At 34.6% G+C, this 19,511-nt stretch overlaps 1 protein-coding gene across 6 annotated transcripts in view; it reads right to left on the bottom strand.

The window, feature by feature from the left end:
* The window catches only part of LOC113512264 (transcription factor EB), a 153,786-nt gene that overhangs the window by 103,610 nt on the left and 30,665 nt on the right, over positions 1–19,511 (bottom strand). The window contains exon 1 of one of the 6 annotated variants that reach the window (XM_052897098.1): positions 8,123–8,256. The exons of 1 other annotated variant lie outside the window; for it this stretch is intronic. The gene's annotated coding sequence lies outside the window, so the exon portion shown is untranslated. Of the gene's footprint in view, positions 1–7,943; positions 8,257–19,511 lie in introns of those variants that run through there. 4 more of the 6 variants (XM_052897092.1, XM_052897093.1, XM_052897090.1 and 1 more) reach the window with 4 other exon arrangements.

Here is a 19,511-nt window from a genome sequence, read left to right as displayed (position 1 = left end):
ACATACAGAATTATTTACAATATTTTATATTATATTTCATAAGTTAGACTATGTATTCGATTATTCCGTACTTAATAATGTCATTAAAAAACAATGTTTCAGGCGATTAGAGTCCCCATTGTTAGTAATATATCCTGTCAAATCTATCCACCTGGAAACCATTGTGATTCACAACAGTCTAGTTTACTTGACTTCATCCTAACTTATCACAGAAAGCTGGTTACTTAGATGGGGTAACCATAATATAAAAAAAAATGTAATTGTTACTCCCGTCCCTTTGCGTCGGATCTCCTTTACCGAATCACTTACTAGCACTTATATATTTTATTGACCGCGTGGTCCCGGCATAGAATAAGCCACCCTTTCTTCCCTGTGGGTGTCGTAAGAGGCGACTAATGGTACTTAATAGTAGAGAAATGGGCAGCAGTGTCTCTTTTAAAACGTCTCTAATCACAGCCTAACTAACTGTTGCTGCCAACCCACTTGTTAAGCGTGGCAACTATTGTAAAATCTCTCCGTATGGTAAAGACTAGCAGTAAACAGTTAACGGCTGAAATAATGAATATTTTATTGACTTATTAATTAAATAAACCATATAATACTAACAATATTAATAATAATAATGACGACGAGTCATAAAATGGAATTCGTACGAAAACGTGTCGTTCCGAGTGATAAGTGGCGGCATTATGAATCACTTCCATTGTGATTCCCCAGTCAAAACATAACATTTACTCTACTGTATAATTATTTATTACATTATATAAAATTGTCTCTTGTCTATATACCTACTAGTGTTAAATATATTATGAATAGTAACTGAATCTCGTAGCTTTGCCCGAATGGATATGTACATATAAGGTATCTTATATTTTTATTATATCACACTTTGCTATAAGGGGAGTTTTTACAGTAAATACTACGCTGGACAGGGGGAAAGGGATTGTTAGTAATGAGAACCCAATTGCTAGCAATATACCCAACCAGGTCGACCTCCTCGCGGTTCTCCCTGAAAACTATCATGGTTAATTCCTGATGAATTCATCATGATGGGCTAACTGACCTGTTTTCATTCTCATCTATCACTCTTCACTAGTGCTCCGCCAGCGTATCTCGTTAGCGCAGGCGGGGTTACCATACCATTCTCACCCATCAAAAAAAAAAAACGCTACGCTTGACAGGAGGGATGGCAACCGCAGTTAGGCTTTAATGATGTTTTAAGGATGCTGCTACCTATCCCTCGACCATTAAATTCTCTTAGTAGCACCCACGGGAAACGAAAGGGTGGCTCTTTGTAAGTCGGGACCACACGGCAAAATATTTATTTATTAACTTTTATGAATATGTATAACTGAGATCGCCTAATGAACGACATATGGCGAATATAACTCCTAAAGGTGTTCTCTACCATTGGACAAGTAAAGAAGTTTGAAGTCTATCTATGTTTAGTACATAGATAGATTTCCAAACTTCTTTTATTATTTTATATAAATACATTAAGTAATGATTCAGTAACAACTATTCTAAATTTTATATTTATTGTATTATTAGGATTAATTTTGTTTTTAGTATAATAGCAGATATTTTTTAATATACTACTATTAAATTTTTATTAATTTATAATACAATAATAAATATCTGGGCTATATCGAAATTTTTATTTTAATAAAAAGTTATGACATTTTGGCACTAAGTTACCTCTGCCTACGCATCTGGGGTTACAAAAAAATCAAGGCATATTTAGTCTTATTCTTCTATAGAACAGTTTACGTATTTCCCACTGGCCGATGTACAAACAGACGAAAACACGTCGTATTGCAATTCATAATCATCTGGTAATCTGGTACTAGTTATCAATGTCAATAGCCGTCACATGTTAGAACGGGTCCGGGCTTAATTATCTCGCCGCACTGATCCGCAGCTGTTATTTTTTATGGGTCCGCAGTGAAATGACAGTTACGGAACCCGTAAATTGAAAAACAACAGTAAATAACATTCATGTAAACCACTTACTATGGCACGTCATTCTTTGTTATTCATTGTCACAAATTTACCCCAAAATATTATATGATAAATACTTTCACTCCTACATATTATAAATTAAAACAGTATAATAAGAATATTATAATTTCTTCGGACAGTAAAACTCAAATGTCAAGTCTGTTCATACGTTTAAATAATAAATTGCTAATCGTTGACAACCTTAAATGCAATGCAAAATATCATTATTACTTTACAATATTAGATAACAAGTTAATGGCACAAATTAATTATCTATGATTAAACAATAAATTTGTAATAGCTGACAACCCTAGAGGCGGTGCAAAGTATCGCTATTACCCCACATAGGCAAGGTTGAAGTTATCGCTATGGCCGGAGGCTGCAATGATGGTCATTGTAAGGTCCTTTCTTCGCAGGATTATGTCACCTTGGCCTATAAGCTTTAAGTAAGAGGAAATTAATTGAAACAGAATGATGTAATTGATGATTACGAGTATATTTAATGTTTGTTTATATATATTACACAACTAATTGTTTATCGCGGTTTCGCGCGTAATCGTCGATCTACCATTGCTGTGGAAGTTTTGGAAAAACCTTTTCAATGTCCACGTCACAAAATGAAATTTGATATTAAAATCCAATAATGATCGCAGCGATTAGCCTATTGATAGACCATTTAAGTCAAAATCATCAGAATTACGATTCGTATCATTAATATTAATAATAATTAATTAGGTTTTCGCTAGATCATTAAAAAATGGGTTTCTTCAGGGTTGGCAACGCGCACCTGTCATCCTTAGTGTTGCAGGCGTCCATAGGCTGCAGTGACTGTTAAGTCTAGATAGAGAATTAATGGAACAAATTAAAAAATCCTTTGAAATAATTAACAATAAAAGATTTAATGATAGGAAAGAGAATTAATTAAGAGGATTCAACACTTTAAAGTTTCTTGTTTAACTGTAAACAGCAAATATGCACGTGATTCTATCATAAACACAGGAATACGTTTAAATTATCTAAAACATTATACGAGTATAATGAGAAATTGTTATTTAAAAAGAATTACTTTTTGATACACCAATTAGTTATTAAATAATCATATGCAACGAATTGTACCAGCAAAGTCATAAAAAAAAGTTATTAAACGGAACAGTGTCTTGCTAATGACATGCTCAAAATGCAACGTCATTAAAATTTGTTAATGGTGATTTGTAAATAAAGTTTCGTTTCAAGATACATTCATGACCTTAGCATTTTGGTTTTTACGCGGTAATTACAAAAACTACACATTATTTAATATGTTATAATGGAAAACCGAAACGGTGTCATTCTTAGGTTTAACTGATAAGAAACCGTAATTACCAATTAACATAACCTAGGATAGATTAGTCTTTAAATTTAAAACCTTAATTTACATATTTATTTATTACAAATTAATTGAGAAACTTTTGATTGACAATTGGCAATAAAAACATTTAATTAAATGTGACCTAAAATAAATCCTTGGGGAACTCCATAAAAATATACATATATATAAAAATAATGAATAAATTTTCAAAGAGAATCTGCTGTTGTTTAGTAATCTTTTAATAAAGCAAAACATAAACTTGAACCTTATTATACAGTCAATAAGATATAAAGTAAAGCTAATAATACACTTGACTGCACCGATGCCGATCTGATCAAATTTAGATCAACAGTTCACTTGCTTAGGTTAAGGTTACTGTTGAGGTCACTTATCATTACGCTATGCTAATACGTCAGTACAGGTTTTTTTTAATCATTAATCAATAAAACTTGCAGAACGAAGAGGTCAAAGCTTTTGCAAGCAATGGAAACAAGTTTTTGTGGACTGTTATAAAAATATTTGCAATGTACAAATGCTCTGAATTGTTTAAACACAATAAAATAAATGGTTCTTGCAATCTAAGCTTATCCTTGTTCGGATGCAATTTTCTCAGTATCCCTGACGTCATTTTTACCGGTGCCGGTTTGTTGATTAAATGCTTGATTAATATTTATAAACTATATGTTTGCTGATTCGTTCACGTGGAATTAGTTAAATAAATTAACGAGAAAATTATCCTAAAAGGAAATAACATACTGAATTGTAACCACAACAAAATCTGGAACGTTTCCGTTAAAATCTTTCACACATTGGAATTTTATCTCAAATGTGTTCTTTTTAGGTAATAAAATTAAAAATTTCTCTTTCTAAAAATATCTTTTCAAAATTACGTCACCCATTCCCTTAACAGTATCAAAAATGTAAAAGTGAGTTCGTTTCCTATTACTTCATCTGCTCTTGTATATTAACGACTCGACCAATCACCAGGAAAGGAGTTAATGTACTGTTTGAGATATGACAAGCCCAATTTTTATCCCAGCCACGAGGATGAAGTCATGGATGAAAACAAAGATTTTACAAATTCTCGAGACATGAAAACAAATGTGCATGGTGCTAGTAAAGTAGATCATGCATGGACTTTCTAATTACCATGTAATTTTAGACATAGTATATTTAAATAAATACACATAATGTTATTAAAGCTTCAAAAGAGGTAATTATTAAGTTTCCTGCGAGTACTTTTTGCAGATAACTACATATAAAAACAATGCAAAAATATTACGACTTAAAAGAGCTTGTAAACAATGTCTATTCGAATAAAGATTATTTGAAATTGAATATCTATAATGAGATATAAAGGCTTGTTAAGTAGCCATATTTACAATCTAGGTCGCTTGTCTAAATTAATATAAATTTTGGTGTAGTAGTGCTGCAACAGATTAACCTATACCCTAAAAAGGTATCAATGCTGACTCATTTGATTTTAAAAAGAAATCAGTTCTCATTATCATATTATACAAGCTATTTCTTGCAAGGTTTAACTACGCAGTAATCCTTTTTTGTCGTAAAAATTTCCAATTTTTTTATCTTATTGGGATATATATATATATATATATATATATATATATATATATATATATATATATATATATATATATATATATATATATATATATATATATATATATATATAGGGATATATATTTATATTACTGCATGGAATACATCTCCATATGCCTTTAAAAACATAATTTTCATCAAGTAGCCTGGAAGAGACCGCTTTTAGCGATAAGGTCGCCCATTGTTTTCTCAGTGTGATCATTTCTTGTAATTGTTTGTCTCTCTAATAAGTTTACTATTGTAATATTTTGAAGGAAACAATAAAGAGTATCTATTTATCTATCTCTTTTGCCAGCTACATAATTTCAAATTTCGTGATTGGTTATTAAGAGGTAATGTGGTTTTATATCGTGAAATAATAAATAACTAATTAATTAATCTACTGCTCTCTTTTTGATGCAGCTTATATTGGCAAACGGGATGGAGGCTTCCTAATTGAGAATAGTAGGTAAACGTCACTTACAGACATGAAACGCGCTGTAGACATAACATACTATGATATACCTTATACACAGCTATTCCTGAGCACTGAGATAATACGCATCCACACTATGTAATTTGTCATTGTAATAAACTTGCAATCTTACGTTTATTAATTTAGGTTTAATAGATTTCGCAGGATTTAAATTTTTCAATACTTCAAATTCAGTTTGTCGCAGATCCATTAAAAGTATTTATTAATAACAAAAACTCCTAATAGAAATTTCAATAATACTGTAGATAACCGAGCCATAGCCATATAGTTTGTAATTTATCGCATCGTCATAATATAGAGTTTTGGAAGTTTTGGAGTTGGAACTAAAGGTCTAGGAACAATGTAAGAAGTCTTCATACGTATTACATGAAAAAAGTTCTTTACACTGTGGTAAGATGGACATATGTTATTTTCGAATTTATCTTAATTCTCTTATCTAATATAATAAATCTAATATCTCTAATATTTTAAACAATTTAACCGGTTTAATTAAAATACTGTTTACATTTAATACACTTGATTGAAATACGTATTTGTTTAGTTCGTATTTAATTAATGGATAAATGATATACCTAATAATATGTAATTATTTATTTCCTTCACAATTAATCAAAGTTTAACAGAACGTTTAATTTGCAAAACAAAATCTAATTTTGTGGAGAACTGGCGCTTGTATTATGTATCCGTAAATAATAACATATGATCATATTCTTTTGCTATAAAACATATAGTACTTGAAGTATCTTCTGTAGTTCCATTTACAGCATCAGTTTCTATTTCATTGCCCTAATTGTCTTTAATATCAATGAAAATATAAACGTATGCATTTGTAGATGCAGAGATCTTTTCATTTCTCTATAAATCACTAACAGTTTTGTCATTATATCTAATATTATTATTATTGAGTTGGATTAAAGAATGTATAACTTCTTCAAACGCTTACAACCTATCTTCAAAGATTTCAAAGTAAAGTTGGAGAATTTAGAAAATATTTTCCTTAATAATAATTAACCTATAACAGATGTAATGAACTTGAAGTAGGTACCTACGCGACATAGCATTCCGTATAATTCACGCTAGTGTTCATCAAATTGTTTAACGTCTATGTTGCGCGTGAGTTTTGTACAACGACACGAACAGTGTCGGAGCGTTATTAAATAACTAATTTAGCTTGTTAACTTGGTTAAACGAAGGACGCAGGAATGCGAAAAGTTTAACTTTTTTTTTTTAAATATGATACAAATATGGTTATGGCAAAGGAAACAATTGACCAAAATATGATAGAGATGTAAATCAGAATGTCAAGCATCATGCTGATAAAAAGTTAGATTTTAATAATGATAATAAAAAAGCAATATAAAAACATAGAAATACCAACTAACCAGATTTTATACATAAAAAAAAAAATGGCTATGCATATTACGAGTTAAGTGAAGTAGATACAAAATAGAATTAATAAATTGTGCATTTTGAGATGCAAATTTGTAATCAGATCAATTTAGAATACAAATTTTTCAATTAGATATAAACAAATGCTGGCAATTTCTCATTATGTACTTGAAAGAATCTAATTACGAATCCAATAAAGTTCAAACTTTAAAGTTAAAACCAAAAGAAACTTTAAAGATAAAAACAATTGGGATCCTTAATCGATTACTTTAATTTAACCTAATATCAGTCTTAGTAGCTTCTTTAATAACGTCAATATCATTTACAGCTGACTTAAAAAAGTAGAAAGCTTTTAATTCGTTTGTATTTATTTTTGTTTGTTACCTCATAAATATATCTGCAAGTCTTTTAAAATTCACTGTTAAAGTTAATTTCACTTTGATATCGATTTAATGTAACCGTATGTGTTGATTGAAACTTTGTATTAGAAGAAATAAAACATGAACAATACAGTTTACTGTTATCTCGATCAATCTTTAATAAAATGAGAAATTATTATATGCGATAATAGGTTGTGTCAAAGCAAACTAAACAACTGGAACAAATCGATTTTCTGTTTCAACATTACGAGTACATACAATTATAATTCTTAAAACATTTTCTTTACGATAATCAATATTGAATTCCGTTATTGATATGTTAACAGAGTAGGTCGCAAATAATTTTTCTCTTATTCGACCTCACTCGTTCAATTGATTAAGGATAATGTTCTTTGATTTCTTATTGTTTATATCTCGATGCCATCAATTCAGTGTTGTATGAACTAATAAATAGTATTGGGTAGATCACAAATACAATGAGAAAAGACATTTAATGCCACAGTAATAAGAGCGATAACTGATGTGTACATTAAATTAATAAAAGTCACTTCTCGACGAGCACTTTGCCCATTGATAATATTAAAACTATTGAAGTTACAAACGCGTAACGATCCAATGACAATTGTTATGACAGTATTAATATCTTAGGAGATTTCAATTACAAAATGATTACAGACTTTAACACAAGCATCTCACACAAATTAATCATAGACTGAAACCAAAACATTACTAAGATTTCGTCGTAATTTTCTGGCGTCATCAAAATAAACAAAACCGACTCGGCATACCGAACTGTGCTGGAACTAATTTGGAAACAAGTTGCTCCAACAATCCAATGTGACAGACACTCACACACAACACAGTTCCAGTTAATTGACACGAATTGGTATACTCCGATTATTTACTCACAAAAACACGTGTGATGTAATTTGTGAGCGAGGTCGCAATGTCCGCACGCGCCGGCGTTTCGAGTAACACTGACTACTCTGACGAGTTTGATAATATGGCCGTATCGTGGTGGAAGGATCCGGCGCCTGCGCAGCTATCAGGTGTAACAGGTAAATTACTGAAAACGATGCGAGTGACGCAATGTACCTACTTTTTTCCTTCTCTCGGAGGACAGAGGAAGGCATAATATTCTTTAGGATTATGAAGACGTTATCCTCTTATTAAATTTAATGAACACAGGTTATTATTTTACAGGTAATAGTGACATTAAATAAACAAAAATCTTGGTTTTTATCATACGCCTGATAACTGCGCAAGCGTCGGATCCTTCCACAACAACATGATTTACAAACTAGAAAACACATTATGTAGTTCAAGATGTATTTATTTAACATAGTTTACAATTCTATATTTCACCACGACTATGAGAGACTATTATCTCTATCTTTACATTGATCAGTAGTTTACTATTAACGATTTAAATTGTTTCAATAGGATGCGCGTGCGCTTGCTTGGCAACCGTCACGTGATCAACACAGGACCCCTCCCAGTAATAACAGTTAAACGTATGAAAAATGATATCTATTTTTTGCTTTATGCTCAAGTGGTTCAACATATTTTGTTTTTTTTTTTTCGATTATTACATCTCAGTTTTTTGTTATCTTTTATATATAATTAAATATTAAAAAGTTGATTTATAATTCGAATAAGAAAGGAAATAGCGAAAACTTCCATTTATTTTGAAATGATCTAAAAAAGCGAAATTTGGCAACTTTACCCAACACAATAAAAACAAACCATTCTACAGAAAAAGTTGTATGTTTCAAAAAAACTTTATAGGTTGATCTTCAGTATCGTCAGGATCAGTATCGAAGACGGTTTGGTTCAATAAATAGCTGCTCTATCATTATGATAAGTAGAAAAATAGGCTTGACATTTGGGAGTATGTTGACTGAAATAGAGGTGATCGCTATTTTAACTATTATCATCATCATTTCAGCCATTATCCGTCCACTGCTGGACATAAGCCTTCCCAATAGACTGCCATAAAGAACGGTCCTGAGCCTGCATCCACTGACTCCTTGCAATGCATTTCACGTTATCACTCCATCTAGTGGGGAGTCGTCCTACACTACGTTTGCCATACACGGTCGCCAATCAAAAACCTTTCTTTCCCATAGGTTGTCGTTTCTTTAAGCTATGTGACCAGTCCATTGCCATTTCAGCTTGCTTATCCTTCGGGCTATGTCGGTTATTTTGGTTCTTTTTCAGATATCCCCGTTCCGGATTCTATCACACAAAGAGACTCCGAGCATAACCCCATAGAGTAAGAGGAAAGAGATTGTTAGCAATGGAGTTTGTCAGCCCCATTGCTAGCTATATGCCCTATTAGGTCGACCTCCACGTGGTTCCCCCTGGAAACCATCGTAAACAATTCTTGTCGAACTCGTCACAATGGGCTAACTGACCTGCTTCATCCTCACCTATGATCCTTCATTGGTGCTCCGCCAGTGTATACCGATAGCGTGGATGGGGTTACCATTCCATTATCACCCATTAAAAAACCCCATAGAGCATATTTTAAGTGTAACTGGAAATAAATAAGAAATCGCAAAAGCAAAACCATACAAAAATAAAGTTGTATGGTTTTGCATTTGCGATGCACCCATTGCGATATCGCCCGCATTAGTCGGATATCTATATTCATTACGAGCGGGTTCTTTTCGGTACTATATATTGGATAACAGATATATATCTATTATTAGGCCAATATATGCATAGATATTATAACTACAATATATAGATATTGCTAGATATTACCTATTTTTCGGATATAATACATCTTTATCCTTATCTATCCTTTACATCTGCGAATGAAGTCGCAGCCGCAGCTAAAAACTGGTGGTAACCGGTTATATTGAAAGGTAAAAATAAATTGTAGATAACAGAAAACATTTCGTAATATCAAAAACAAACATGGCCTGTAAATCCCCCGTGATAACAGCCGACAGACAAGGGTATTATTTTAACATACTTATCATCAAGGGACTTGATAACTTAGACAGTTTTAGAATTTTACAGTTACGAAATGAAGCTGAAAGCTAGCCGTTTTCTTTATAGCACTGAAGTGGCAAACAAGCATACGGCCCACCTGATGGTAAGCGGTTACAGTAGCCTATGAACACCTGCAATACCAGAGGTATTACGCGCGCGTTGCCGATCCTGAAGAAACCTCTTTACACCCCTTTTGAAGAACCAACGTTTCATGCAACTTCACCAGTACGGATTTGGTTTCAAAGGGAATTTCCAGAAACCAATACTTGGGAATATTTCTAGCAATGCGACTAATATTCGGCATTATTAACAATCCCTTTCCCCCCTCCCTACATTATTAGGACCTAATCACAATGGAAGGCCATCACAAGATCGAATTTAGAAGCTTGTTTTTAATTTTATTAATACAAACATTTCAGGTGGAAGTAAAGAATCATGTAACACTTCATAAGTATAATTTTGAGTGTGTATTTTGTATATGTTGCAGTCAAAACTCTTAACCAGTCAAAAGCACTATTGACTAGCAAAATCAGTCAAAAGCACTTTTGATCGTATGCTTTAGTCAATAATACTTTTGACTCAAATAACAGTTAAAAATACTTGGCCCAATGGAGCTGGTTAAAAGTACTTCTAACTGATTCTGTCGAAAGTGGTATTGACTGCTTGTATCAGTCAAAACTCTTAAAAAGTCCTAATCTAATTTAACCTAATTTACTCTAGCAATATGCCCTATTAGGTCGACCTCCACGTGGTTCCCCCTGGAAACCATTGTGAACAATTATTGTTGAATTCGTCACGATGGGCCAACTGACCTGCTTCATACTCACCTATCATCCTTCACTGGTGCCCCGCCGGTATATACCGATAGCGGGGTTATCATCCATTAAAAAAAACCTAATTTACTTAGATTAGGTTAGGTTAGTATGTTTTGGTTGTGAAGTGGGTGGGCGCTTAACATCAGGCGCCTGCTCCATATTTGAGTCGGGGCCCGCAAGCCGGTGCGGGCCAACGCCGTTGGGACTCGGTAGACTACGAAAGGGAACCCGGGTCCCCAACACTATGGCGCGGCGAGGGATGCCGTAGTGGTTTTAGCCGGTAGGAGTCCGGCAGTACCCATACGCCTCCCCCGGGGCGTTTGGGTCTGCATGATGCATTTCCCCACGAATAAAAAAAATGTATGTTTTGGTTGTAATGCCAAATTTTTCGTAATAAACGATTTCACATTAAAATAAATATCTTTTTTTTTGCATCTAATCAATTAATAGTGCTTTTGACTGGTGCTTTATTGCAGTTAAAACTACTTTTAACGAAGAGCGTCAGTTAAAAGTACTTTTAACTGCAAATTTGCAGTCAAAAGTACGAATCACTACATAGTATAAAACAAAGTCACTGTCGCTGTCTATCTGTCCCTATGTATGCTTAAATCTTTAAAACTATGCAACGGATTTTGAAGCGGGTTTTTTTAATAGATAGTGATATTAGAGGACGGTTTATATGTATAATGCATGCATAATATAGTAGAGAAACACTGATAATTTTAAAGGTTTCTAATGTGATGTGGTGTAATGTGTACCCGTGCGAAACCGGGGCGGGTCGCTAGTAACCAATAATTTTCAGTCAAAACCACTTTTTGACCAACCTGTTCAGTTAAAAGTACTTTTGGTTTTGCTAGTCAATAGTACTTTTGACTGGTTAACAGTTTTAACTGCAACATATACGTTGATTAACCGAGGCCGCACACCGCGGCATGGTGCATAACATTGTTCTGACACTTGCCAGACGCCTCGGTTCAACACATACAAGTTAAATACTAAGTACTTGATTTACTAATTATTCTGTCAGACATTATTATGTGAACAATTTTGTAACTGATTTAATTATGTTTGGAGGATTGCCTTTGTATACAGGGTGCGTGAAGAATGTGCCCATGTTATAAAATATATTAGAACAAAAATGTGAATGAAAAATTCAAAAAACGATTTAAGAAATTGGGTTTCATATAGAGAATGAACAGCTAAAGAGCGTTGTATTAGTAATGGAGACTGAAAATGTATTATTGTTTTTTGACACATGCTTCTTTAATGAAAATGTTCAGTGTATGTAATTAATAAAATACATAAAAAAATCATTTTTTATTTAATACATGGAAAGAGCAGTAAAATAAACATATACTTAATACTTAGATACAATATTTTTCTTTTTTATAGACCATAAATAAGGGGTTCCCAAACTTATTTTGCCTAATGCCCACTTTGAGAATAAATTATTTTTTAGCGCCCCCATTTTTTCACCTACTTAAAAACCACAATTACTTCAAGATCAACAAATCACCCCTCAAGCCTCTACATAAGGCCCCAATTTTTTTCTGGGCCTCTTATCGCCCCGCTTTAGGCCTGCAGCGCCCACAAAGGGGCGTTACCGCCCACTTTAGAAAAGGCTGTCATAAGTGCTGCCATTAAGAAAAACTTAAACTAAGAAATAATATGATTTGCATTATCTTCCGTCCCTATCCATTCCATGTGAATTTTAAAACACAATAGAAAGTGACAGTAGAAGAAATAATTTTTAAAAACGTTTAATTTCGTTAATAGAACCACAAAGTAGAAGGGGGAAAAGGGATTGTTAGCAATGGAGTTTGACAGCCCCATTGCTAGCAATATGCCCTATTAGGTCGACCTCCACGTGGTTCCCCCTGGAAACCATCGTGAACAATTCTTCTTGAATTCGTCACGATGGGCTAACTGACCTACTTCATCCTCATTTATCATACATCACTCCATACCACGCTAGTGTATACCGAAAGCACAGGCGGGGTAACCATTCCATTATCACCCATTAAAAAAAAACCACAAAGTAGAGGGAGGAATGGATTGTTAATAATGGGGACTATCTGACCTATTGCTAGCAATTCACCTTATCAGTTCGACCTCCACGCGGTTCCCCCTGGAAATCATCGTGACTAATTTATCTTTGAATTCGTAAAGATGGGCTAACTGACCTGCCTTTTCATCCTCACCTATCATCCTCCACTGGTGCCCCGCCAGTGTATACCGATAGCGCAGGTGGGGTTACCACTCCATTATCATCCATAAAAAAAAACACAAAGTAGAACCACAGTGTACAGTGTAGGTAAGAATAGTACTAGATACATAGAGAGATAGATAGATAATTTATTTACATTACTTACAGCACACAAATTACAATAAAAAAAAAAACATACACGTAATACACAGCAAAAGAGACAAAAGAATAAAAATAAAAAAAGCACAAATAAAAAAAAAAAAACAAAAACAAAATATATAAATCTAACAATCTCCTTTGTTACCATTCCTTCATGCGTGTGCCATAGTAACACAAAATGGTCACAGCTCAGTTTATTGCTTTGCCCTTAAAAGAGCAAAACACTGATATTCTGCTGTGGCCAACTAAAGGTAGAACCACAGTATAAATAATAGTACTCTAAAGTACAGTATGGACACTGACTGCGGCCCGCTGCGAACCGACCTCACACCCTCCCAAAGACGCGTCAGCGCCCAAACTCTATTTTCCCGCGCTAATAGTAACTACATACGCACACATTGTCACATGTACAGACGTTATTGTTTCTGTAGTTGTGACAAGCACGAATCGTGGCGTTTTAGTATGAATTATCCGAGATGTGGTAGAACGCCGGCTTCAAAGTGTACTAACAATTTAGATTTTTAACCTTTATATTTATAATATATAATATAATATGTATTTATTATATAAATGTATTAATTTGTAATCTATTGCCTTGCTATAAATAAATAAATAACACAGGGGGCAGACGAACATGCCCCTCGCCCGATGGTAAGTGACTACCGCCACCTATGAGTATCCGCAACACCAGAGGAAATGGGGAAAAAGTGATTGCTAGTAATGGAGACTAAGAATCCCATTGCTAGCAATATATCCTCGCGGTTCCCCCTGGAAACTATCATGGTTAATTCCTGATGAATTCACCATGATGGGCTAACTGGCCTGTTTTCATTCTCATCTATCACCCTTCACTGGTAAACCGATTTAGAAAAATGTTTTTTAACTGAAAAGTCTAAAAAATAAATTGATCCTATAAAATTATTATCAAATCAGTTTAATAGTTTAATTTTTTTAAAGAGACTGTAGAAAAGTCGATTGCTTGGGTACCTCTGTCCCATTCGTGTTTCAACCGTAAAGCAGTTGTTTGCATGGCTGTATTTCGGTTTGAAAGGTGGAACATGGCGTGAATTTACTGGGTACAGAGGAATAACACCTGAGTCCTCAGGAATGTCCTAAACATGTCGAACGATATTGTATTGTCAACATCTGCATGTATTAATACGCATGTTTTACAAATAATCTTTAATTTTGAAAAAAAAAAACCAATTGATTTTGTCACAATTGAAGTCTATTTTTTGTGGAACACTATAATCTATTAAGACTTCAAAATTTCGTCATGAATGATGTAATGTCACATAATGATGATTAAATGAAGCAGTAATGGGGTCTAACTGTCCCATTGCTAGCAATATACCCTATCAGGTCGACCTACACGTGGTTCCCCCTGGAAACCATCGTGGTTAATTCTAGTGCAATTCATCTTCGATCATCACGATGGGCTAACTGACCTGCTTTTTCATCTTCACCTATCATCCCTCGCTGGTGCCCCGCCAGCGTATACCGTTAGCACAGGCGGGGTTACCATTCCATTATCATCCATTAAAAAAAAAGACTAAGTGAAGCATGACAATATATAATACAATACAATTACATACTAACGCTCTTAATAATCTCTCAAAACATATATACTTTACTCGTTTTCTCACGCGTCTTCTCTCTAAACGACCGGGATAAAAAGCCTATGTGCTTCATCCCAAACACTAGTTATTGACTGAATCGTTGACGCGTCTAGAGTTTAGAAACAAACTTATTTTTAAATTCACAATTATTATTAGTAAGAATAAGATGAGATATAGGAATTATGTCTATTATGTTTTTTTTTTTATCATTTTTTTCAGTCGTATTTCACGGCTCACCTTTGGCCACAACAGAATATCAGTGTTTTGCTCTTTTTAGGGCAAAGCAAAAAGCCGAGTTGTGGCCATTTTGTATTACTGTGGCACACGCACGAAGAAAAAAAAATTATAAATTTTTTGTACATGTATTTTTTTATCTTTTTTCCTTTGCATTTGTGTCTTTTGCTGTTTGTGTGCTGTAAGTGAAGCAAATAAATTATTTATTTATCTATCTATCTACCTTATGTCCCGATCACTTTAAAAAAATAATTAAAAAAAAAAACAAAGTTATAATAAGTGAACCTATCGATGATATGTAAGTCCTTGTTCATTATATATGAACCATATTATGAACATATGTTCATAAATCAGCAATATAGATATTTGCTGTAAAAGAGGGAATAAATATGCAACAAGCATCAATACCAACATATACGACCTTATTCCAAAAATAATTTAAAACACTGACTATCTAAACAGTGTTTAACAAAACCCTATCTAAAAGATTATATATTGTATAGTTGGTACAATATTGTTTATAAGCAATTATACAAGTGACAAAATCTAATAAATTACTGTAGTGGTAATAAAATGTATTATTTTAAACACATTTTTAATAGGACAGATTTCCTTTTTTTTTAGACGTAAACTGACGTTAGGCAGAATTTTGTGGTAAGATGTCTAAACATGCATTAAACACCTGTCTATCAAAGTTTATCTTTTTTGTGCTAACATGGATAAAATTGATCGATAATTTAAAAAATCTAGATAAACTCTATTCTAAAATATTCCTAGAATGTTAGTCAGATTGGAAACTATGCGAATACCTAGTATTCTTGGCATCGAATCGCTGGCTAATTATTTAGCTATTAACATTTTAAAACTGCACTCACTCCATTTACCTATACCATAATTTGTGGGCAGTGCCTATGACAAATCCAAATCGGTTTATGATTACCCGACCGCGTCGCCTGTCCAAAATAAACAATACAGATGCTCCTGCGCATCTAAACAAAACACTATGCCACTCGAGCGTCACGTCACTGGTTGCCAACACAAACTCCTCTATGATATCAAAACTCTTTCGCACTTTTTGAAAACACAACACAAGTACTGGCCACTTTTAACGCGCGAAATTCGAATTTCGAACACTGCCGCCATGTTCCCTTGATTGTGTAAGGTGTATTTAATATTAAAACCGTCTATTGGCGATTATGTGAGACGGTCGACATGACACGCGCGCCGCGGTGTTCTAGCTGCGCGCATTCTAAAATAGAAATCCTAATTGGAAAGAGTCTCGCCAGACGACCAGACAGTTAGGGTTGCTAAAATTACTGCTTAAAATTGTGAAGATTTATCAGAACGATCAACCTCAAGGTCCGTTCGCGTAAGCCCTAAAAATACAGCTGTTTTTTTTACATGAGACGGTATAAGTGTGTAGTAATTCGTGTGTTCTGGCGCCAAAACTAGTATGTGTCATGCTGAAATGATAGACGCAATACATTAGTGCATAGATAATTGTATTAAAAATTGTTATTTAAGCGGTACATGCCCAGCATACTGATGTAAAATAGGTGAATTCTCTAAATTCTTTGACATTATTACGAGATGGTATTAATAACAATGTTTTTTAAAAGCCGACAGTTCATCTGATTATAGGACAGTAGTTTTTGTATATAAACAGTGAATGCCAATATACAGTATATACAGCATATGTATTATATTAAACTGCATGATTTGAACTATAATTTAAATCTACAGCCGCTATTCTCCTAATGTTTACGATAGTGAATGTAATGCAGAATAATTATTGGAGTACACATTTGATGCTGTGTTATGTAATATTTATTTTATTAATGTAATCTGTTACTTCACTAGAAATTAATAATAATAATAAAATAAACATATTATAGACTACATTTTACCCGCGACTTCGATCGCAAAATCAATTGAAAATCAAATATTGATAATTCTTTTTAAAGGATGATAATGAAATCGTAACAGTAACCCCGCCCGCGCTATCGGTATACATGGGCGGAGCAATAATGAGGGATGATTGGTGAGGATGTAAAGGCAGGTCAGTTAGCCCATCGTGACTGATTCAACGATAAATTAGTTACGATAGTTTCCAGGGGGAACCGCGTGCGGGGTGGTTAACCCGATAGGGTATATTGATAGCAATAGGAACTAACCTCCCCATTACTAACAATTCCATCCCCTCTATACATACATACATATCTGTGACGCCCGTCTCCCATTAGGGTAGGCCGAAACAATGGAACGCCAAATGCTTCGATTCAAACAAACCTCTTTCGCTTCCTCCACATTCATCAATCTTTTCATACACGCTCGCCGGTTACGGGTACTTTTAATTTGGCCCTCCTTCAGCACGTCGCCTATTTGGTCAACATACGTCCGTCTAGGGCGGCCCCTACCGATATCTCCATTCATTCTTGCTCCATAAATCTCTATAAATAATGGTTAGCTAGTCGTACTATATTATCATCATCATCTCAGCCATTATCTGTCCACTGCTGGACAAAGGCGTCCCCTATAATCCTCTAGACTCTAGGGGAACCCAATATATAGATATCGTATCGGTATCCGTATTGCCCATGGTAACCATGGTAAGAGCAAAACCTAGTGGTAACCGTCGCCTATAGACATGACCAGTACCATGAACATAACAGAGTATACTGTTTCGCCCATAATACCACCTATGCGTTGCCATTCCTGAGAACTTAGGTGTTATTCCTCTGTACCCTGTAAATTCACGCCATATCCCACCCTTCAAACCGAAATACAGCCATGCAAATACAACTGCTTCACGGCAGAAACACGAATGGGACACGACCTATGTTGAAAGTCTCCCTCTGGTACACCAGTTAATTTCACACGAGTATAACTAGGCGAACTTTTTCTCTCCTTCATGGAAATTAGTGATTCATTCATATCTGCTCCACAGCGAGTCCGTGAATCAATAAACATGGATCCCTTTATAGCGTTCCGCTGCGCGCAGGCCGTTCACGTGTCGGACAGTACACGTTTATTTACTGGCAACACAAACAAACACACACGTCCGATTATGTGTCGATTACTGTTTATTAAATAAATCGGGAGTCGTCATCAGTATTGTAATCCATTAACGTCTCATTGCTGGTCACGGGCGCCCAAAAATGAAAGCTCTTTTCAACCGACATAAAAAGAAAGGCTCTCAATTCGTTTGTATTTTTTTAATGGGTGATAAAGGAATGGTAACCCCACCCGCGCTATCGGTATACACCGGCGGGGCACTAGTGAAGGATGATAGGTGAGGATGAAGCAGGTCAGTTAGCCCATCGTGGCAAATTCAACAAGATTTGTCCAAGATGGTTTCCAGGGGGAACCACGCGGAGGTCGACATTATAGGGCATATTGCTAGCAATGGAGCTGTCAAACTCCATTGCTAACAATCCCGTTCCCCCATTTTATATTTGTTACGTCATAACTCAGTTAGTTATGAACCGATTTGGATATTTCTTTATCTGAAAGACAGAATTTATTATAATTATAGTAGAAAGATTTGAGATACATGTTCTCACAAATTAGTCCAATATAAATTTTATCAAATAGTAACTTCGCCTATGCTGAGTTAAAATATTTAAGGTTCAAATAAAGAACCAGAAATAACTACAAAACTCAAAACTGTACATAATACGAAAGACGGGCCTTTCTCTCCATATCTTTCTGGGAGTCGAGTTAAAAATATTTAAACCATATAACATACTCACGTTTTTTAATGGGTGATAATGGAATGGCAACCTCGCTTGCGGTAACGGTATACACTGGCGGAGCACCAGAGGGAGGAGAATAAAAAGATAGGGTAGTTAGCCCATCATATGCCAATAAGGCATATACTACACAAGATGGGTCTATCTTCGGACACACGGTGCAGACTGTGCGGGAAGAAATCGGAATCCATGGAACACTTGATGTGCAACTGCGATTCATTGGCAAATATGCGTATGAGTCTATCGGGAACGGCTTATCCAGAGCCAGGGGACTACAGATATCTTAAACCGCGGAATATCGTTAGGGTAACATATAGGATCTATGAAATGATGGTATAAGGCAGGGGGAAGCACAAAAGATCCGTATGGGTCGACGTGCATCGGCTTAGCTGACCCCATATGCGAAAAATAAAATAAGATAAGATAGTCTATCATGATGAATACACCTGAAATGCATCACAACGAAGTCGACTTGAAAAGGTATATTGCTAGCAAAGGGACTGGTAGTCC

The sequence above is a fragment of the Galleria mellonella genome, unplaced genomic scaffold (genome assembly GCF_026898425.1).
Source record: "Galleria mellonella isolate WM207_F2 unplaced genomic scaffold, CSIRO_AGI_GalMel_v1 utg352, whole genome shotgun sequence".
Classification (NCBI taxonomy): domain Eukaryota; kingdom Metazoa; phylum Arthropoda; class Insecta; order Lepidoptera; family Pyralidae; genus Galleria; species Galleria mellonella.
This window is presented reverse-complemented; position numbering and strand designations above follow the sequence as displayed.